At 51.5% G+C, this 22985-nt stretch overlaps 1 protein-coding gene and 1 pseudogene across 1 annotated transcript in view; one reads left to right on the top strand and one right to left on the bottom strand.

The window, feature by feature from the left end:
* fgf11a (fibroblast growth factor 11a) overlaps positions 1–22985 on the bottom strand; it is an 82351-nt gene that overhangs the window by 33373 nt on the left and 25993 nt on the right.
* On the top strand, positions 12558–12795 carry LOC139233214 (U2 spliceosomal RNA; annotated as a pseudogene).

The following is a 22985-nucleotide window of genomic DNA, read 5'->3' as shown; positions in this document are numbered from 1 at the left end:
AGAGCTCGCTCTACGTTACCCTGACAGTACAGAGCTCCCTCTACATTACCCTGACAGTACAGAGCTCCCTCTACATTACCCTGACAGTACAGAGCTCCCTCTACATTACCCTGACAGTACAGAGCTCCCTCTACATTACCCTGACAGTACAGAGCTCCCTCTACATTACCCTGACAGTACGGAGCTCCCTCTACATTACCCTGACAGTACAGAGCTCCCTCTACATTACCCTGACAGTATAGAGCTCCCTCTTGAAGAGATCGCAAAGTTTCTGTTGAAAGAACGGACCCAGCCGAGAATATTTTGTGGATTTGATGGGGTCACCCTGCGCAGATATGTGAAAAAAACTGGTTTTGTTAAAACTCCGGAGACCACCTGGCAATTAGCTGTGACAAAAGACCTGTCAGTCATCCATTGACAAAAGAACTGTCGGCCAGGAAGGGGGGCCACTGACAAAGCCTCTTTAATAGGCCAAAGCTCCTCTCACCTCCATCTCAGACGGAAAACAGAACAATGACCCCACTGGCCTGGACAGCCAAGGAGGAGCTGGGTCTTTCCCAACACAAAGACTCAGATAGATGCTGAGACTAAGGGCCATTACTTCAATACACATGGGTTAGATGGGCCATCACTGACTAAGTAAAGGACATAGTCGACGTATTTACCGAGGTGTATGAAAGCATGGGCCTTACGCTCAACATCCGTAAGACAAAGGTCCTCCACCAGCCTGTCCTCACCGCACAGCACTGCCCCCCAGTCATCAAGATCCACGGCGCGGCCCTGGACAACGTAGACCACTTCCCCTGTCTCGGGAGCCTCCCATCAACAAGAGCAGGCACTGATGATATCCAACACCGCCTCCAGTGCGCCAGTGCAGCCTTCGGCCGCCTGAGGAAGAGAGTGTTCGAAGACCAGGCCCTCAAAACTGCCACCAAGCTCATGGTCTACAGGGCTGTAGTGATACCCGCCCTCCTGTATGGCTCAGAGACATGGACCATGTACAGTAGACACCTCAAGTCGCTGGAGAAATACCACCAACGATGTCTCCGCAAGATCCTGCAAATCCCCCGGGAGGACAGGTGCACCAACGTTAGCGTCCTCGACCAGGCCAACATCCCCGGCATCGAAGCACTGACCACACTCGACCAGCTCCGCTGGGCGGGCCACCTTGTCCGCATGCCCCGACACGAGACTCCCAAAGCAAGTGCTCTACTTGGAACTCCTACACGGCAAGCGAGCCCCAGGTGGGCAGAGGAAATGTTACAAAGGACCACCCTCAAAGCCTCCCTGATAAAGTGCAACATCCCCACCGACACCTGGGAGTCCCTGGCCAAAGACCAGTCCGCCCTAAGTGGAGGAAGTGCATCCGGGAGGGCGCTGAGCACCTCGAGTCTCGTCGCCGAGAGCGTGCAGAAAGCAAGCGCAGGCAGCGGAAGGAGCGTGCGGCAAACCAGACTCCCCACCCACCCCTTCCCTCAACCACTGTCTGTCCCACCTGTGACAGGGACTGTAATTCCCGTATTGGACTGTTCAGTCACCTGAGAACTCACTTTTACAGTGGAAGCAAGTCTTCCTCGATTCCGAGGGACTGCCTAATGACGATGATGAAGTAAAGTTTGGCGGGAAAGGTAGGGCTGGCAAGACTCCCATAAAGACAGGGTCTTCCCACTTTATTTTTAGCTTGTAGCTTGTAGCTTGGGGTGGAGTTTGCAGCTCGAGAGAGCCCTCTCTCCCTCGCGCTCTCGCTCCACCAATGTCGATGTACGAGTGGGAAGGAGCTACAGAAGAAACCACCGAGACTGAAGACCAGCAATGGCTGTGACTTCCCACAGCCGAGCTGAGCGAGGAAACCACCTGTGGGAGTGGTGGTGAGCATGGTCGCGAGTGTCCCAAGCCAGTAACCAGATATCCCAGGACAGCTGGATAAGGGCTCAGGGTTTTCTCAGAAGTGAGGCTTTTCAGGGCTATTCTGGGGAGGGTAATTCGTTGGTTGGGGTGGGGGAATTACTGCATGTCACTCGGTCTCATTTCTGTTCGGTATGTATGCTGTTTGTAACCTGGATTTTTTTTCTCCACAGAGACAGTGATTTCGTTTAGTAGTGCATGTTTTAGCCAGTGTATGTTAGACCAAATTTTTCACCAAAGCATTCCTGTCTGTGACTCGTTTCATTTACACTCTAAATAATAATTCCCGCGTCTAGAACTTTCGTAAGGCAGGGACGATTCAAAGCGTCCGTCCAACAATTGGGCTAGGATCAAATCCACTTACACTCTGCATTAACCTGACAGTACGGGGCTCCCTGTACATTATCCCGATAGTACAGAGCTCCCTCTACATTACCCTGACAGTACAGAGCTCCCTCTACATTACCCTGACAGTACAGAGCTCCCTCTACATTACCCTGACAGTACAGAGCTCCCTCTACATTACCCTGATAGTACGGAGCTCCCTCTACATTACCCTGACAGTACAGAGCTCCCTCTACATTACCCTGATAGTACGGAGCTCCCTCTACATTACCCTGATAGTACAGAGCTCCCTCTACATTACCCTGACAGTACGGAGCTCCCTGTACATTACCCTGACAGTACAGAGCTCGCTCTACATTACCCTGACAGTACAGAGCTCCCTCTACATTACCCTGACAGTACAGAGCTCCCTCTACATTACCCTGACAGTACAGAGCTCCCTCCACATTACCCTGACAGTACAGAGCTCCCTCTACATTACCCTGATAGTACAGAGCTCCCTCTACATTACCCTGACAGTACAGAGCTCCCTCTACATTACCCTGACAGTACGGAGCTCCCTCTACATTACCCTGACAGTACAGAGCTCCCTCTACATTACCCTGACAGTACAGAGCTCCCTCTACATTACCCTGACAGTACAGAGCTCCCTCTACATTACCCTGACAATACAGAGCTCCCTCTACATTACCCTGACAGTACGGAGCTCCCTCTACATTACCCTGACAGTACAGAGCTCCCTCTACATTACCCTGACAGTACAGAGCTCCCTCTACATTACCCTGACAGTACAGAGCTCCCTCTACATTACCCTGACAGTACGGAGCTCCCTCTACATTACCCTGACAATACAGAGCTCCCTCTACATTACCCTGACAGTACAGAGCTCCCTCTACATTACCCTGACAGTACGGAGCTCCCTCTACATTACCCTGACAGTACAGGGCTCCCTCTACATTACCCTGACAGTACGGAGCTCCCTCTACATTACCCTGACAGTACAGAGCTCCCTCTACATTACCCTGACAGTACAGAGCTCCCTCTACATTACCCTGACAGTACAGAGCTCCCTCTACATTACCCTGACAGTACGGAGCTCCCTCTACATTACCCTGACAATACAGAGCTCCCTCTACATTACCCTGACAGTACAGAGCTCCCTCTACATTACCCTGACAGTACAGAGCTCCCTCTACATTACCCTGACAGTACAGAGCTCCCTCTACATTACCCTGACAATACAGAGCTCCCTCTACATTACCCTGACAGTACGGAGCTCCCTCTACATTACCCTGACAGTACAGAGCTCCCTCTACATTACCCTGACAGTACAGAGCTCCCTCTACATTACCCTGACAGTACAGAGCTCCCTCTACATTACCCTGACAGTACGGAGCTCCCTCTACATTACCCTGACAATACAGAGCTCCCTCTACATTACCCTGACAGTACAGAGCTCCCTCTACATTACCCTGACAGTACGGAGCTCCCTCTACATTACCCTGACAGTACAGGGCTCCCTCTACATTACCCTGACAGTACGGAGCTCCCTCTACATTACCCTGACAGTACAGAGCTCCCTCTACATTACCCTGACAGTACAGAGCTCCCTCTACATTACCCTGACAGTACAGAGCTCCCTCTACATTACCCTGACAGTACGGAGCTCCCTCTACATTACCCTGACAGTACAGAGCTCCCTCTACATTACCCTGACAGTATGGAGCTCCCTCTACATTACCCTGACAGTACAGGGCTCCCTCTACATTACCCTGACAGTACGGAGCTCCCTCTACATTACCCTGACAGCTTGGCTCAGTGAATAGTATTCTTGCCTCTGAGTCAGAAGGTTGTGGGTTCAAGTCCCAATCCAGAGACTTGGACACAAAAATCTAGGCTGATACTCCAGTGCAGTACTGAGGGAGTACCGCACTGTTGAAGGTGCCGTCTTTCGGATGAGACGTTAAACCGAGGCCCCGTCTGCTCTCTCAGGTGGACGTAAAAGATCCCATGGCCACTATTTCAAGGAAGAGCACGGGAGTTCTTCCCGGTTTCTTGGGCCAATCTCTCAATCAACATAACAAAAACAGATTATCTGGGTCATTATCACATGGCTGCTTGTGGGAGCTTGCTGTGCATAAATTGGCTGCTGCGTTTCCCACATTACAACAGTGACTACACTCCAAAAGTACTTCATTGGCTGTGAAGCAGCTTTGAGACATCCGGTGGTCGTGAAAGGCGCTATATAAATGCAAGTCTTTCTTTCTTTCAGAGGAACTTTCGGCCTGTGTTCTTTGTAGCTGTGCTTGCGGTAACAGGGTGAGGGGAGGTACAGTGATACCGCTGGTAAAAACAAGAACAGGCCTAGAGAGCGAAGGTGGCAACAGAACTGCGACATCCTGATGGACTGGCTTTTACTCATTACCGGTGATCGGGGGCTGGGGTGGGGCAGAGTTGTGCAAGGTCCCAGCCTCCCGAAGAGCAGGAGGGGGTGGGAGGAGGAATTGGGAGGGCTGGGGTGAGGAGGGGAGCTGTGGGCCAGCGGTGGCCCATGGTTTTAACGTGGAGCCCGGAGGAGCTCTCCCTGCTGAGGCTGCATGTCGCCCTGGCGATCCAGGGCCCAGTAGGCCCAATGCCTGTTTCGTTCAGCCTAAACCAATTTCAGGTCTGGGTCCTAAATCAGGCACTAAGCCCCTTATTAGCGCGCCCAAGGTTGCCTGTTTTAGGCACCTGCCAGAGATGCCTCTACAGCGCCTGAACCCATATGGGCGGCAGACGCGTTTCTGATGCTATTCAGGAGCAGGACTTTGGCCCCCTATTTTGGACATCTTTGCATCTGTTTTACGGACGGAAATCAGGCGCAGTGCTGTCCAATGTCCCACCCACCCGCTGTGGACTTTAACACATTACAGCACTACCGTATGAAGGAAGCAAGAACATCCTGCCATTATAAACCCGTGTGTCCACAGCACTCTTACTGGCGGGAGGGTGTCATTACAGCGTGACAAGTTTACATAGAAAGTTAGCCCTATAAGTTGACACAGGAAGTTACACTGTAAAAAGTTGATAGGAAGTGCACGCAGGTGTGAGATTTTGAATATATTCTAGGTAAAACTCTATCACCCCAAGGGCAAAGAGTTCAAGCGACTCCAATACTGTCGAATAAAGGTTATCGACTCTCTGTTATTTTCAAACTCTCTAACCCTGACACTCTCTCTCTCTCTGGTATTCCCCACTCTCTGAACCTGAAACTCTCTCTCTCTGTTATTCCCCACACTCTGAACCCGACACTCTCTCTCTCTGTTATTTTCAAACTCTCTAACCCTGACACTCTCTCTCTCTGTTATTCCCCACACTCTGAACCCGACACTCTCTCTCTCTGGTATTCCCCACACTCTGAACCCAACACTCTCTCTCTCTCTCTGGTATTCCCCACACTCTGAACCCGACACTCTCTCTCTCTCTCTGTTATTCCCCACACTCTGAACCCGACACTCTCTCTCTCTGGTATTCCCCACACTCTGAACCCAACACTCTCTCTCTCTCTCTCTCTCTGTTATTCCCCACACTCTGAACCCGACACTCTCTCTCTCTCTCTCTGTTATTCCCCACACTCTGAACCCAACACTCTCTCTCTCTCTCTCTCTGGTATTCCCCACACTCTGAACCCGACACTCTCTCTCTCTGGTATTCCCCACACTCTGAACCCGACACTCTCTCTCTGGTATTCCCCACACTCTGAACCCGACTCTCTCTCTCTCTCTCTGTTATTCCCCACACTCTGAACCCAACACTCTCTCTCTCTGGTATTCCCCACACTCTGAACCCAACACTCTCTCTCTCTGGTATTCCCCACACTCTGAACCCGACACTCTCTCTCTCTGGTATTCCCCACACTCTGAACCCGACACTCTCTCTCTCTGTTATTCCCCACACTCTGAACCCGACACTCTCTCTCTCTCTCTCTGTTATTCCCCACACTCTGAACCCGACACTTTCTCTCTCTCTCTGTTATTCCCCAGTCTCTGAACCCGACACTCTCTCTCTTTCTCTGTTATTCCCCACTCTCTGAACCCGACACTCTCTCTCTCTCTCTGTTATTCCCCACACTCTGACCCTGACACTCTCTCTCTCTCTCTCTCTCTCTGGTATTCCCCACACTCTGAACCCGACACTCTCTCTCTCTGTTATTCCCCACACTCTGAACCCGACACTCTCTTTCTGGTATTCCCCACACTCTGACCCTGACATTCTCTCTCTCTCTGTGTTATTCCCCACACTCTGAACCCGACACTCTCTCTCTCTCTCTCTCTCTGGTGTTCCCCACTCTCTGAACCCGACACTCTCTCTCTCTCTCTCTGGTATTCCCCACTCTCTGAACCCGACACTCTCTCTCTCTCTCTCTCTGGTATTCCCCACACTCTGAACCCGACACTCTCTCTCTCTCTCTCTCTCTGGTATTCCCCACTCTCTGAACCCGACACTCTCTCTCTCTCTCTCTGGTATTCCCCACTCTCTGAACCCGACACTCTCTCTCTCTCTCTCTCTCTCTGGTATTCCCCACACTCTGAACCCGACACTCTCTCTCTCTGTTATTCCCCACTCTCTGACCCCGACGCTCTCTCTCTCTCTCTCTGTTATTCCCCACACTCTGAACCCGACACTCTCTTTCTCTGTTATTCCCCACATTCTGAACCCGACACTCTCTCTCTCTCTCTGTTATTCCCCACACTCTGAACCCGACACTCTCTCTCTCTGTTATTCCCCACTCTCTGACCCTGACACTCTCTCTCTCTGGTATTCCCCACACTCTGAACCCAACACTCTCTCTCTCTGTTATTCCCCACACTCTGAACCCGACACTCTCTCTCTCTGTTATTCCCCACACTCTGAACCCGACACTCTCTCTCTCTCTCTGTTATTCCCCACACTCTGAACCCGACACTCTCTCTCTCTGTTATTCCCCACACTCTGAACCCGACACTCTCTCTCTCTCTCTCTCTCTCTGGTATTCCCCACTCTCTGACCCTGACACTCCCTCTCTCTCTCTCTGGTATTCCCCATTCTCTGAACCCGACACTCTCTCTCTCTCTCTCTCTCTGGTATTCCCCACTCTCTGAACCCGACACTCTCTCTCTCTCTCTCTCTCTCTGGTATTCCCCACTCTCTGACCCTGACACTCCCTCTCTCTCTCTCTGTTATTCCCCACTCTCTGAACCCGACACTCTCTCTCTCTCTTATTCCCCACACTCTGAACCCGACACTCTCTCTCTCTCTCTCGCTCTTATTCCCCACACTCTGAACCCGACACTCTCTCTCTCTGGTATTCCCCACACTCTGAACCCGACACTCTCTCTCTCTCTCTCTGTTATTCCCCACACTCTGAACCCGACACTCTCTCTCTCTCTCTCTGTTATTCCCCACACTCTGAACCCGACACTCTCTCTCTCTGGTATTCCCCACACTCTGACCCTGACACTCTCTCTCTCTTATTCCCCACTCTCTGAACCCGACACTCTCTCTCTCTCTCTCTCTTATTCCCCACTCTCTGAACCCGACACTCTCTCTCTCTCTCTCTCTCTTATTCCCCACTCTCTGAACCCGACACTCTCTCTCTCTCTCTCTCTCTCTCTTATTCCCCACTCTCTGAACCTGACACTCTCTCTCTCTCTCTCTCTTATTCCCCACTCTCTGACCCCGACGCTCTCTCTCTCTCTCTCTCTGTTATTCCCCACTCTCTGACCCCGACGCTCTCTCTCTCTCTCTCTCTCTCTCTCTCTGTTATTCCCCACTCTCTGACCCCGACGCTCTCTCTCTCTCTCTCTGTTATTCCCCACTCTCTGACCCTGACACTCTCTCTCTCTCTCTCTCTCTCTGTTATTCCCCACTCTCTGACCCTGACACTCTCTCTCTCTCTCTCTCTCTCTGTTATTCCCCACTCTCTGACCCTGACGCTCTCTCTCTCTCTCTCTCTCTCTGTTATTCCCCACTCTCTGACCCCGACACTCTCTCTCTCTCTCTCTCTCTGTTATTCCCCACACTCTGACCCCGACACTCTCTCTCTCTCTCTCTCTGTTATTCCCCACTCTCTGACCCTGACACTCTCTCTCTCTCTCTCTCTCTGTTATTCCCCACTCTCTGACCCCGACGCTCTCTCTCTCTCTCTCTCTGTTATTCCCCACTCTCTGACCCCGACACTCTCTCTCTCTCTCTCTGTTATTCCCCACTCTCTGACCCCGACGCTCTCTCTCTCTCTCTCTCTCTCTCTCTCTCTGTTATTCCCCACTCTCTGACCCCGACACTCTCTCTCTCTCTCTCTGTTATTCCCCACTCTCTGACCCCGACGCTCTCTCTCTCTCTCTCTCTCTCTCTCTCTCTCTGTTATTCCCCACTCTCTGACCCCGACGCTCTCTCTCTCTCTCTCTCTTATTCCCCACTCTCTGACCCTGACACTCTCTCTCTTTCTCTCTCTCTGTTATTCCCCACTCTCTGACCCCGACGCTCTCTCTCTCTCTCTCTCTGTTATTCCCCACTCTCTGACCCCGACGCTCTCTCTCTCTCTCTCTCTGTTATTCCCCACTCTCTGACCCTGACACTCTCTCTCTTTCTCTCTCTCTGTTATTCCCCACTCTCTGACCCCGACACTCTCTCTCTCTCTCTCTGTTATTCCCCACTCTCTGACCCCGACGCTCTCTCTCTCTCTTTCTCTCTCTCTGTTATTCCCCACTCTCTGACCCCGACGCTCTCTCTCTCTCTCTCTCTGTTATTCCCCACTCTCTGACCCCGACGCTCTCTCTCTCTCTCTCTCTGTTATTCCCCACTCTCTGACCCCGACGCTCTCTCTCTCTCTCTCTCTCTCTCTCTCTGTTATTCCCCACTCTCTGACCCCGACACTCTCTCTCTCTCTCTCTCTGTTATTCCCCACTCTCTGACCCTGACACTATACACAGATTATTGATCTCTGGAGAAAGAAAGATCGGCTTGCACTTATATCGTGCCTTTTATGACCTCAGGATGTCCCAAAACCTTTTACAGCCAATGAAGTGTGGTCACTGTTGTAATGTAGGAAACGTGGCTGACACGTTACAAAGCCCCTTGCCTTCAATTAAAGGGGAGGGCCTCTGTGCGCTCTGCAGTCCCACTGAACCACCGTCAACCGGGTCGACAGGCCGGCACCCATAACAGAGCGCCCGGTCGAGGCAAGAGGGCCGCCATTGTTGGGCCGACAGAAAATGGCGCAAACGGCCTCCTCTTTAACGGACGCACCAGTGGCGAAGTTGGCCGCGATGTCGGCCGGCACCATCCTCGGGGAAAGGTATCGGCACGGGGAGGGTGAGGGGTCGGCGCGCACGACAATGGCGTCCATCGTTCTACGTGCGCCAGCCCGGGGGCGCAAATTATGGGGCACGGCGCTAACGACACAACGACCCTCAAATCTCCGGGGCAGTTTCCCCCCTCCGGAGTCGCTAATGGGGGTTATATAAAACAGGGCAAGTTCGCCCCAGGTGTGTTGATCTCTGGAGACTGGACACAGAGCAGATAGTCGATATACATCCACGTTGGGATGATTTATGACATGGAGGTGAACTTGCAACTACATCCCTATTGCCCGTCCCTAATTGCCCCTTGAGAAGGTGGTGGTGAGCCGCCTTCTTGAACTGCTGCAGTCCGTGTGGTGAAGGTGCTCCCACAGTGCTGTTAGGGAGGGAGTTCCAGGATTGTGACCCAGCGACGATAAAGGAACGGCCGATATATTGCCCGCAATTCCATGTTTGAAACCCTCCAATCAGATTTCCGCCCCGGCCACAGTACCGAAACGGCTCTCATCAAAGTCACAAATGACATCCTCTGTGACTGTGACAAAGGTAAACTATCCCTCCTCGTCCTCCTGGACCTGTCTGCAGCCTTTGACCCCGTTGACCACTCCATCCTCCTCCAACGCCTCTCCTCCATCGTCCAGCTGGGTGGGACTGCACTCGCCTGGTTCCATTCTTATCCATCGAATCGTAGCCCGAGAACCTCCTGCAATGGCTTCTCTTCCCGCCCCCACATCGTTACCTCTGGTGTCCCCCCAGGATCTATCCTCGGCCCCCTCCTATCTCCCATCTACATGCTGCTCCTTGGTGGCATCATCCGGAAACACGGCGTCAGTTTCCACATGTACGCTGACGATACCCAGCTCTACCTCACCCCCACTTCTCTCGACCCCTCCACGGGCTCTAAATTGTCAGACTGCTTTGTCCCACATCCAGTACTGGATGAACAGAAATGTTCTCCAACTGAATATTGCAAAGACCGAAGCCATTGTTTTCGGTCCCCGCCACAAGCTCCGTTCCCCAGCCACTGACTCCATCCCTCTCCCCAGCTCCTGTCAGAGGCTGAACCAGACTGTTCGCAACCTTGGCGTCATATTTGACCCCGAAATGAGCTTCCGACCACATATCCACAGCATAACTAAACCCGCCTATTTCCCCCTCCGTAACATCGTCCGTCTCCGCCCCTGCCTCAGCTCATCCGCTGCTGAAGCCCTCATTTGTTACCTCCAGACTTGACTATTCCAATGCACTCCTGGCTGGCCTCCCACATTCTACCCTACGTAAACTAGAGGTGATCCAAAACTCGGCTGCCCCGTGTCCTAACTCGCACCAAGTCCCACTCACCCATCACCCCCTGTGCTCGCTGCCTCGTGTCCTAACTCGCACCGAGTCCCACTCACCCATCACCACCTGTGCTCGCTGCCTCGTGTTCGAACTCGCACCGAGTCCCGCTCACCCATCACTCCCTGTGCTCACTGCGCCGTTTCCTAACTCGCACCGAGTCCCGCTCACCCATCACCCGCTGTGCTCACTGCCCTGTGTTCTAACTCGCACCAAGTCCCACTCACCCATCACCACCTGTGCTCGCTGCCTCGTGTCCTAACTTGCACCAAGTCCCGCTCACCCATCACTCCCTGTGCTCACTGCGCCGTGTCCTAACTCGCACCAAGTCCCGCTCACCCATCACCCGCTGTGCTCACTGCCCCGTGTTCTAACTCGCACCGAGTCCCGCTCACTCATCACTCCCTGTGCTCACTGCGCCGTGTCCTAACTCGCACCGAGTCCCGCTCACCCATCACCACCTGTGCTCGCTGCCTCGTGTCCTAACTTGCACCAAGTCCCGCTCACCCATCACCCCCTGTGCTCGCTGCCCCGTGTTCTAACTCGCACCGAGTCCCGCTCACCCATCACCCCCTGTGCTCACTGCCCCGTGTCCTAACTCGCACCGAGTCCCGCTCACCCATCACCCCCTGTGCTCGCTGCCCCGTGTCCTAACTCGCACCGAGTCCCGCTCACCCATCACCCCCTGTGCTCGGGGCCCCGTGTCCTAACTTGCACCAAGTCCCGCTCACCCATCACCCCCTGTGCTCGCCGACCTACATTGGCTCCCGGTTAAGCAATGTCCCAATTTCAAATTTCTCATCTTTATTTTTAAATCCCTCCATGGCCCTCACCCCTCCCTATCTCTGTAATCTCCTCCAGTCCCACAACCCCCCGAGATGTCTGGGCTCCTCTAATTCTGCCCTCCTGACCATCCCTGATTATAATCGCTCCACCATCGGTGGCCGTGCCTTCTGTTGCCTGGGCCCCAAGCTCTGGAACTCCCTCCCTAAACCTCTCCACCTCTCTTTCCTCCTTCAAGACTCTCCTTAAAAACCTACCGCTCAGACCCAGCTTTTGGCCACCTGCGCTAGTTTCTACTTAAGCGGCTCGGTGTCAAATTTTTTTATCGCTATCCAATGGGACCAAGGGGGAAAAAGTGAAGCACCATGGTACATTTCACTAAGTTAGAGACGCTATATAAATGCAAGTTGCCGGTGTGTGACTGGGAGGGGAACGTGGAGGTGGTGGTGTTCCCATGCGCCTGCTGCCCTTGTCCTTCTAGGCGGGTAGAGGTGGCGCGATTGGGAGGTGCTGCCGAAGAAGCCTTGGCGAGTCGTTGTGTAATTGTGGAGTATTTTGCAGATTAAATCCACAGCTCGGGTGACAAATGTCTGTGGGATAAAGCTGCGTCTCATTGAGGCAAGGGCAGTGAAAGTTAATGAGTTAGTTGAGAGGGTACGAGGTTTCACAGACCATCTGCCACGTGCCAAGTGTATCTTCACCCAACGCTGTCATTGGCAGATACCTGCTCCATCACTTCAACTCTGCCTTGCCAAAGCATAGAGTGGGTGGTGTCACGCGCACAGCGCGCAGTTACTGTCTGCTCGTGGAGGTACATCGCCAGGGGGAGTCTACAACCTTTCGACTAGGCAAACCGTGGCAAGGGAGATCACTTCTTGGCCTTTTGGCTAAGATCATGCGTAACTGACCTGACAGGGGAGTAACCATGACCCCAACGCGGTTCTCCCTGGACCAGGAAGGTGGTTCTCCTATGTTTTTTGGAAATAGGAGGTGGGTGGGGTGGCTTGACCCATCCACCTCCACGGAGGTATGTGGGGGGCCTGACCCATCCACTTCCATGGCACGAACCTGGTATTGCAGTACTTCCAGGAATGGTGCTTGGGCTCTAGGCCTTTTGGCTAAGAGCATTGGCGCAGGGTGATCCTTGATGTGTGCAGGGTGACCTCTGACGTTTGTGATCTGACAAAGAATTGGAAAGATTGGCAACGGAAAAAAAAAAGAAAAAAAAAAGGAGCACAGGGCGAGGGGTAGCCTCAGGCCTGAAGTTCCTCACAGGCCGGGATCAAGATGTAGAGTGGACTTATTGGTAAGACAGTGGAGGTCTAAACCCTTGGGGATTAACAGTCCGTGTGCCCCAGGGTTGTGCTGAGATCCATTCAGAGAGTGGCCAGGACCAAGCAGGCAGCGGGCAAATCCACCGGAGGGAAAGCTCCTCGCCAACAGCTGGCGGCCAAAGCAGGCCGGGAGGAAGTGAAGAAGCCTCACCGCTACGGGAGATCCGCCACCAGCAGAAATCCACCGAGCTGCTGGCCCGCAAGCTGCCCTTCCAGCGTCCGGTGCGGGAGATCGCTCAGGGTTTCAAGACCCGACCTGCGCTTCCAGAGCTCGGCCATCATGGCCCTGCAGGTCGGGGCGGAGGGGCGGCGAGAGACCGTAGAGGGATGTGACCGGGGCCCAGGAGAGGCGCGAGTTCGGGGCCCAGAAGAGCCGAGGGACCCAGGGGCAGCACGGGCCCAGCCCACACTGTGCGATATGTGCCGTGCACTAGGTCCGTGCAGCAGAGCTGGTCTCCAGTCGTCCTGGGTGATACGTCCTTACTATACAGTATCAATGCACACGAGGCCCATGCTTGAGAGAAGGTCACTCTGCGACCAGTTACCTTTATTACCAAGGCCTCGAGTGATGAAGGTGGGTGGAGCTTCCCCTTTTATACCGGAAAGTCCAGGTTAGGAGTGTCTCCCACAAGTTCACCCCCTTGTGGTCATTGTTCTCACGGTGTACAACTTAGGTCAGATTATACATGGGTTACAATGCTGGTTGAATACATGACATCACCTTCCCCCCCCAAAGTCTTATTGGGATCACAGGTTGAGTCTCTCTGGTGGTTTACGCTCCCTTGCAGAGCGCCTGAGTTGGGGCTCCGGTTGTTGGGCGCTGGCCTGAGTGTCTGCTGTTTGCGGTGCCTCAGGCCTGTCCGGACTGCCCACAGTGACTGGGCTCTCCTCCCTTTGGTTCCGGTGTTCGGTCACCTGTGGTGGAGTAAACTCTACATCGTGTTCTTCCTCTGCTTCTTCGATGGGGTTGCTGAACCTCCTTTTAGTTTGATCCACGTGTTTGCAACAGATTTGTCCATTGGTAAGTTTAACTACCAAAACCCTATTCCCCTCTTTGGCAATCACAGTGCCTGCGAGCCATTTGGGCCCTGCAGTGTAATTAAGGACAAAAACAGGGTCATTGACATCAATACATCGCGCTCTCGCATTCCTATCATGGTAGTCACATTGTGACTGACGCCTGCTCTCAACAATTTCTTTCATAGTAGGGTGTATAAGGGATAACCGGGTTTTGAGCGTCCTTTTCATTAGCAGCTCTGTTGGTGGAACCCCTGTGAGCGAGTGTGGTCGGGATCTATAGGCCAACAGGAGGCGTGATAAGCGGCTTTGTAGGGAACCCCCTTGGATTCTGAGCATCCCCTGTTTGATTATCTGCACTGCTCGTTCTGCCTGGCCGTTTGAGGCCGGCTTGAACGGTGCCGTTCTGACATGGTTGATCCCATTGCCTGCCGTGAAGTCCTGGAATTCAGTGCTTGTGAAGCACGGGCCATTGTCGCTGACCAAGACATCCGGTCGACCGTGGGCGGCGAACATTGCCCGTAGACTTTCTACTGTGGAGAGGATGTGCTTGAATTTAAAATGGCACATTTGGAGTAGGCATCTACTACAACCAAAAATATTTTTCCCATGAAAGGACCTGCGTAGTCCACATGGATGCGTGACCATGGCTTAGCGGCCAGGACCAGGGGCTAAGGGGGGCTTCCCTGGGCACATTGCCCAGCTGAGCAAACGTGTTGCACCTGTGAACACAAAGTTCCAGGTCTGCATCTATCCCTGGCCACCAAACGTGTGACCTGGCAATTGCCTTCATCATGACAATGCCCGGGTGCTCATTGTGAAGTTCTCTGATAAACACCTCTCTGCCCATCTGGGGCATGACTACTCGGTTTCCCCACAGTAGGCAATCGGCCTGAATCGAGAGTTCATCCTTGCGTCTATGAAACGGTTTAAATTCCTCAGGGCATGCCCCATACGTGGCTGCCCAGTCCCCATTCAGGACACATTTCTTAACTAAAGACAGTAGCGGGTCTTTATTTGTCCAGACTTTAATCTGACGGGCTGTCACAGGTGAGCCTTCGCTTTCGAAAGCTTCAACAGCCATGACCATCTCAACAGCATGTTCAGTTGCCCTCTCAGTGGTGGCTAGTGGGAGCCTGCTGAGTGGATCGGCGCAGTTTTCCGTGCCCGGTCTGTGCCGAATTGTGTAGTCATAGGCGGCTAATGTGAGTGCCCACCTCTGTATGTGGGTCGATGCATTCGCATTTATGGCTTTGTTGTCGGCCAAAAGGGACGTTAGGGGTTTGTGATCTGTCTCCAGCTCAAATTTCCTGCCAAACAGGTACTGGTGCATTTTTTTTTACTGCATATACACATGCGAGCGCCTCCTTTTCTACCATCCTGTAGCCCCTTTCTGCCTGGGACAGACTTCTGGAGGCATAAGCTACCGGCTGTAACTGACCATTGGCATTCACATGCTGCAACACACACCCGACCCCATAGGACGACGCATCGCACATTAAAACTAATTTCTTACATGGGTCATATAACGTTAACAGATTGTTGGAACATAACAAATTGCGTGCTCTATCAAAAGCCCTTTCCTGGCTGTCCCCCCAGACCCATTCGCGACCTTTGCGTCGGAGTACGTGTAGCGGCTCTAGCAGCGTGCTCAATTTGGGAAGAAAGTTGCCAAAATAGTTCAGGAGCCCCAGGAACGAACGCAGCTCCGTCGTGTTACGGGGTCTGGGTTCTCTCTGGATCGCTTCCAGAGTAGTAGGGCTGATCCCGTCTGCTGCTACCCTCCTCCCCAGGAATTCTACCTCTGGAGCCAAGAAGATGCACTTCACCTTTTTCAGTCGCAGCCCTACCCGGTCCAGTCTGCGTAGCACCTCCTCCAGGTTGTGGAGGTGTTCTTCAGTATCGCGACCCGTGATGAGGATGTTGTCCTGAAAAACCACCGTCCTTGGAATTGATTTGTGGAGGCTTTCCAGATTTCGCTGAAAGATCGCGGCGGCCGAGCGAATCCCGAACGGACATCTGTTATACTCAAACAACCCCTTGTGTGTCGTGATGGTGGTCAGCTTCTTCGACTCACTCGCCAGCTCCTGGGTCATGTAAGCTGAGGTCAGGTCCAATTTTGAAAAAAGTTTGCCACCGGATAGCGTCGCAAAGAGGTCCTCCGCTCTCGGTAGCGGGTACTGGTCTTGGAGCGACACCCGATTGATGGTGGCCTTGTAATCGCCACATATCCTGACCGACCCATCTGCCTCGAGCACCGGCACAATCGGGCTCGCCCAGTCACTGAATTCGACTGGCGAGATGATGCCTTCCCTCAGCAGGTGGTCCAATTCGCCTTCTATCTTTCCCACATCACGTAAGGCACCGCTCTGACCTTGTGGTGTACTGGTCTGGCGTCCGGGTTTATGTGAATCACTACCTTGGCCCCCATGAAAGTGCCGATGGCGGGTTGAAATAATGAGTCAAATTTGTCCAGGATCAGTGAGCATGATACTCGCTCCACAGAAGAAATTGCATTGACATCGCCCCATTTCCAGTTCACGACAGCAAGCTAACTCCTCCCCAGTAGTGCGGGACCGTCCCCCAGGACAACCCAGAGTGGCAACCTGTTCTCCGAATCTTTGTGGGTCACGACTACCGTGGCGCTGCCTAGCACCGGAATGATCTCCTTTGTATATGTCCGTAGCTGTGCGTCAATCGGCAATAATTGTGGCCTCCTGGCCTTGGACACCCACAACATTTTGAACTGTTTGATACTCATCAGGGACTGGCTGGCCCCCGTGTCTAGCTCCATTAATACTGGGATGCCATTGAGGAGCACTTTTATCATTATCGGTGGCATCCTGGTATATGAACTGTATATGTGCTCCACATGAACTCGCTGAACTTCAGCTTCCAGCGATTTTCCCCAGTATTCATTTGGCCTCGTATGGCTTACATCGGGCCCGTCCTACTCGTACATCAACCTGGCTGTAGGCTTCCTGCACATACGCGCCAAGTGACCGCTGACGTTGCAGTTTCTGCAGGTATATTGCTGATACCTGCAAGCTCTGGCTGGGTGTTTGCCTCCACACCTCCAGCATGAGCTGGAGGCCCCATTGTTGGAAACATAAGGTCCATTACCAGTTGATCGTCTCTGACTGTCTCTGTAACTGTTCTTAAGCGCACCATTAACAGGTGTTGATGGGCCCCATTACTGGCCACATTGTCCATTGCGATGGCATGAATCGTTGTTCAGCTAGCCATTGTCTCTGTTGAATTCCCCCTTTGGGCTCGACTACATGCTGGGGCATGTCCGATTGCCCTTGTCTGCCTAGAGAACTGTGTGCCGCGTTAACAATGTTGACTCCCTGGTCGTTTGCCGCATTTGAGCCAAGACTTTTGTCATAAATCATTCTGGTCTCTTCCTCCCCTGAGATAAATGTCTGGGCTATCAGAGCCGTCGCTTCCAAGGTCAAGTCTTTGGTCTCAATCAGTTTCCTGAAAACCCCAGCGTGCCCGATGCCCTCAATAAAAAAGTCTCGCAGCATCTCCGCTCTGCATCTGGGAACTTACATAGGCTCGCCAGTCGCCAGAGATCTGCCTCGAAGTCTGGAACGCTTTGCCCTTCTCGCCGCCGGTGCGTGTAAAACCGGTGTCTCGCCACGTGCATGCTGCTCGCCGGTTTAAAGTGCTCCCCGATCAACTTACTGAGCTCTTCGAACGTCTTGTCCACCGGCTTCTCTGGCGCTGGAAGGTCCTTCATCAGGGAGTACGTCCTGGATCCACAAACGGTCAGGAGATGAGCCCTGCGTTTGTCGGCCGAATCCTGTCCCAACCATTCCTTAGTGACAAAACTTTGCTGTAGTCTCTCAATAAAGTCGTCCCAATCATCACCAACACAGTACCTCTCGTCTGTGCTGCTAGTGGCCATGCTCGCGTGGTTTAAATCCCAGTTTCTCATCGCCAATGATATGTCCTTACTATACAGTATAAATGCACACGAGGCCCATACTTGAGAGAAGGTCACTCTGTGGCCAGTTACCTTTATTACGAAGAACTCCTGAGGCAGACTGTGGGTGGAGCTTCCCCTTTTATACCGGGAAATCCAGGTTAGGAGTGTCTCCCACAAGTTCGCCCCCTTGTGGTCAGTGTTTTCAAGGTGTACAACTTAGGTCAGCTTATACATGGGTTACACTGATAGTTGAATACATGACACTGGGTAACCCTTGCCACTGGACCAAGACCTCGCTCTGTCAAGCCCGTGTGTTGACTGGTGTGCAACGGCCACCCCACGTTAAAAAAATCCACCCACAGGCATCTTCCACCCTTCAGGATGCTGTTCGGGATCTGGAATATTAGGTCCTTCATTGAAACACCTGTGAACTCATCCCTTTTTGGCGTGGAAGCAAGTCATCCTTGTTTCGAGGGACCGCCTATGATGATGAAACTCCTGGGGGCTAAAATTGCTCCCCTCTTAAGGTCCATTACCACCTCTAAGAGTCCTTTCAGACTGGGGGCAGGTGGATGGTCCGGCCCATCAGAATTTGCCGCTGAGTTCATAGAAACATAGAAAATAGGTGCAGGAGTAGGCCATTCGGCCCTTCGAGTCTGCACCACCATTCAATAAGATCATGGCTGATCATTCCCTCAGTACCCCTTTCCTGCTTTCTCTCCTTACTCCTTGATCCCCTTAGCCGTAAGGGCCATATCTAACTCCCTCTTGAATATATTCAATGAACTGGCATCAACAACTCTCTGCAGGTTGACAACTCTCTGAGTGAAGAAGTTTCTCCTCATCTCAGTCCTAAATGGCCTACCCCTTATCCTAAGTCTGTGTCCCCTGGTTCTGGACTTCCCCAACATCGGGAACAATCTACCCGCATCTAACCTGTCCCGTCCCGTCAGAATCTTATACGTTTCTATGAGATTCCCTCTCATCCTTCTATACTCCAATGTTTAAAAGCCCAGTTGATCCAGTCTCTCCTCATATGTCAGTCCAGCCATTTCGGGAATCAGTCTTGTGAACCTTCGCTGCACTCCCTCAATAGCAAGAACGTCCTTCCTCAGATTAGGAGACCAAAACTGATCACAATATTCCAGGCGAGGCCTCACCGAGGCCCTGTACAACTGCAGTAAGACTTCCCTGCTCCTATACTCAAATCCCCTAGCTATGAAGGCCAACATACCATTTGCCTTCTTTACCGCCTGCTGTACCTGTATGCCAACTTTCAGTGACTGATGAACCATGACACCCAGGTCTCGTTGCACCTCCCCTTTTCCTAATCTGTCACTATTCAGATAATATTTTGTCTTTGCGTTTTTGCCCCCAAAGTGGATAACCTCACATTTATCCACATTATACTGCATCTGCCATGCATTTGCCCAATCACCTAACCTGTCTAAGTCACCCTGCAGCCTCTTAGTGTCCCCCTCACAGCTCACACTGCCACCCAGTTTAGTGTCATCTGCAAACGTGGAGATATTACATTTAATTCCTTCTTCCAAATCGTTAATGTATATTGTAAAGAGCTGGGGTCCCAGCACTGAGCCCTGCGGCACTCCACTAGTCACTGCCTGCCATTCTGAAAAGGAACCGTTTATCCTGACTCTCTGTTTCCTGTCTGCCAACCAGTTCTCTATCCACGTCAGTATATTACCCCCAATACCATGTGCTTTGATTTTGCACACCAATCTCTTCATAAATCCATGCTGACTTGGACCGATCCTGTCACTGCTTTCCAAATGTGCTGCTATTTCATCTTTAATAAATGATTCCAACATTTTCCCCACTACTGATGTCAGGCTAACCGGTCTTTAATTACCTGCTTTCTCTCTCCCTCCCTTTTTAAAAAGTGGTGTGACATTAGCTACTCTCCAGTCCATAGGAACTGATCCCGAGTCGATAGACAGTTGGAAAATGATCACCAATGCATCCACTATTTCTAGGGCCACTTCCTTAAGTACTCTGGGATGCAGACTATCAGGCCCCGGGGATTTATTGGCCTTCAATCCCATCAATTTCCCTAACACAATTTCCCGCCTAATAAGGATATCCTTCAGTTCCTCTTTCTCACTAGACCCACTGTCCCCTAGTACATCCGGAAGGTTATTTGTGTCTTCCTTCGTGAAGACAGAACCAAAGTATTTGTTCAATTGGTCTGCCATTTCTTTGTTCCCCATTATAAATTCACCTGAATCCGACTGCAAGGGACCTATGTTTGTCTTCACTAATCTTTTTCTCTTCACATATCTATACAAGCTTTTGCAGTCAGTTTTTATGTTCCCGGCAAGCTTCATCTCGTACTCTATTTTCCCCCTCCTAATTAAACTCTTTGTCCTCCTCTGCTGAATTCTAAATTTCTCCCAGTCCTCAGGTCTGCTGCTTTTTCTGGCCTCTTCCTTGGATTTAACACTATCCTTCATTTCCCTTGTTAGCCACGGTTGAGCCACCTTCCCCGTTTTCTTTTTACTCCAGACAGCGATGTACAATTGCTGAAGTTCATCCATGTGATGGGGGGGGCGACGGAAACGGCTATCCGACCCCTTACCACCCGGCAGTGACCCCTTTCCGCCCCCGCGAGGAAAATTGCCCCGCGGAAGCGGAGCTGCCGCCGCTTGGTCACCCCCTGACAGCTTTTCCCGGCGTAGCCAGTCATGTGACGTTCACAAGGCTCAATAAAACCCCAGTCCGCTCTTAAAGGGGAGGGCGTCCGCCGCGGCCGCCATTTTAGTGTAATTGTCGGGCTTTTTAAGAAGTGCAGCTTTGAGATGGAGGGTCAACACTTGGTATTCTCGCCCCAAGGTTGTGTACCATATTGCCATCAAATAAACACTGAAGAATACAATACAGTTGCTCACGCAGACTATTATGTCTATAGCGCACTTATCAACAACACCACGAGGCAATGTGTTGTGCTCAAACTGTAGTGACCTTGGTCCTTTATTCGTAACTCCAGAGTGAGGCACAGGCAGGGTGGCTCCCCTTTTATGCAGCCCCCGCCACCAGGACAGGAAACCCCGGTCTCCACCAGTTGCACCCTCTAGTGGTGCCAGTATAGTATATGCACAGTGTAAACCTTATTGATAGTACATCAGGTAAACAAGTCTCCATCTTGTGCAACTATACAGTGACTACGCAGAGAGTCTATCTATAGTCTGCATGGATAACACAGACTAAAGTTAAATTTGGATGTGCGGAGATGGAAAGACATGTAAAATTCCTGTTTCAAACCGGGAGGGGCGAGAGAATGAAAGATCGCGAAGAAATTAAAGTGTAGAAATTTGAACTATGGACAGGGAGGGACGTAGCCACGCGTCAGCCGATGAATGACATCATCGTGCTGATGACACCATCCGCCTGAAACACTGCCCCGACGAAAATCGCGCACCAAACGAGGTCAAAATCTTTTTGTTCTCTGCCCCGGTGATTCGGGCGGAGAATAAATGTTTAGTTCAAATTATCTGCCCCGTTTGGCAATTGTGCTCACTTGGTCTCATTGGATGGTGCTTTGGCTGTAATGTACGCACCGGTGAGGATGCTCACGGGTGGAGCTGTTGCACTGTGAGTGGCTTCGCCAGTCACGCGATGTTCGCAAAACTCAATAAACCCCCGGCCAGTTGGGTCTAGGTCATCCACGATGAGGTATGCAGTTGTGAGCCTGGTGGATGAACTGGTAACGTGCAGTGTGATTGTTAAACCTTTGTTAATAAACCAACTAGTTCTTAATAGCAATGTGTTGCTTTGAATTCTCACATTTTCCCACATTATACTCCATCTTCCAAATTTTTGCCCACTCACTTAGCCTGTCTATATCCCTTTGCAGGTTTTTTGTGTCCTCCTCACAACTTGTTTTCCCACCCATCTTTGTATCATCAGCAAACTTGGCTACATTACACTCAGTCCCTTCATCCAAGTCAGTAATAGAGATTGTAAATAGTTTAGGACCCAGCACCGATCCCTGCGGCACCCCACTAGTTACTGTTTGCCAACCGGAAAATTACCCATTTATCCCGTCTCTCTGTTTTCTGTTAGTTAGCCAATCCTCTATCCATGATAATATATTACCCCCAACCCCGTGAACTTTTATCTTGTGCAGTAACCTTTTATGTGGCACCTTATCGAATGCCTTCTGGAAATCCAAATACACCACATCTACTGGTTCCCCTTTATCCACCCTGCTCGTTACATCCTCAAAGAACTCCAGCAAATTTTGTCAAACATGATTTCCCTTTCGTAAAACCATGCTGACTCTGCTTGATTGAATCATGCTTTTCCAAATGTCCTGCTACTGCTTCCTTAATAATGGACTGCAGCATTTTCCCAACGACAGATGTTAGCCTAACTGGCCTATAGTTTCCTGCTTTTTGTCTGCCTCCTTTTTTAAATAGGGCCGTTACATTTGCGGTTTTCCAATCCGCTGGAACCGCCCCAGAATCCAGGGAATTTTGGTAGATTACAACCAACGCATCCACTATCTCTGCAGCCACTTCTTTTAGGACTCTAGAATGTAAGCCATCAGGTCCAGGGGACTTGTCCGCCTTTAGTCCCATTATTTTACTGAGTATTACTTCATTAGTGATAGTGGTTGTATTAAGTTCCTCCCTCCCTTATAACCCCTTAATTATCCACTATTGGGATGTTTTTAGTGTCTTCTACCGTGAAGACCGATACAAAATATGCCTCTACCATTTCCCTGTTCTCCATTATTAATTCCCCAGTCTCATCCTCTAGGGGGCCAACATTTACTTTAGCCTCTCTTTTCCTTTTTATGTACCTGTACAAACTCTTACTATCTGTTTTTATATTTTGTGCTAGTTTACTTTCATAATCTATCTTCCCTCTCTTTACCAATTTTTTAGTCGTTCTTTGTTGGCTCTTCTTGTTCGAAATAGTGCCATGGGTTCTTTTACGTCCACCTGAGAGATCAGATGGGGCCTGCGTTTATGGTTTCATCCGGAAGAC

The sequence above is a fragment of the Pristiophorus japonicus genome, chromosome 20 (assembly GCF_044704955.1).
Source record: "Pristiophorus japonicus isolate sPriJap1 chromosome 20, sPriJap1.hap1, whole genome shotgun sequence".
Taxonomy (NCBI): Eukaryota; Metazoa; Chordata; class Chondrichthyes; family Pristiophoridae; genus Pristiophorus; species Pristiophorus japonicus.
This window is presented reverse-complemented; position numbering and strand designations above follow the sequence as displayed.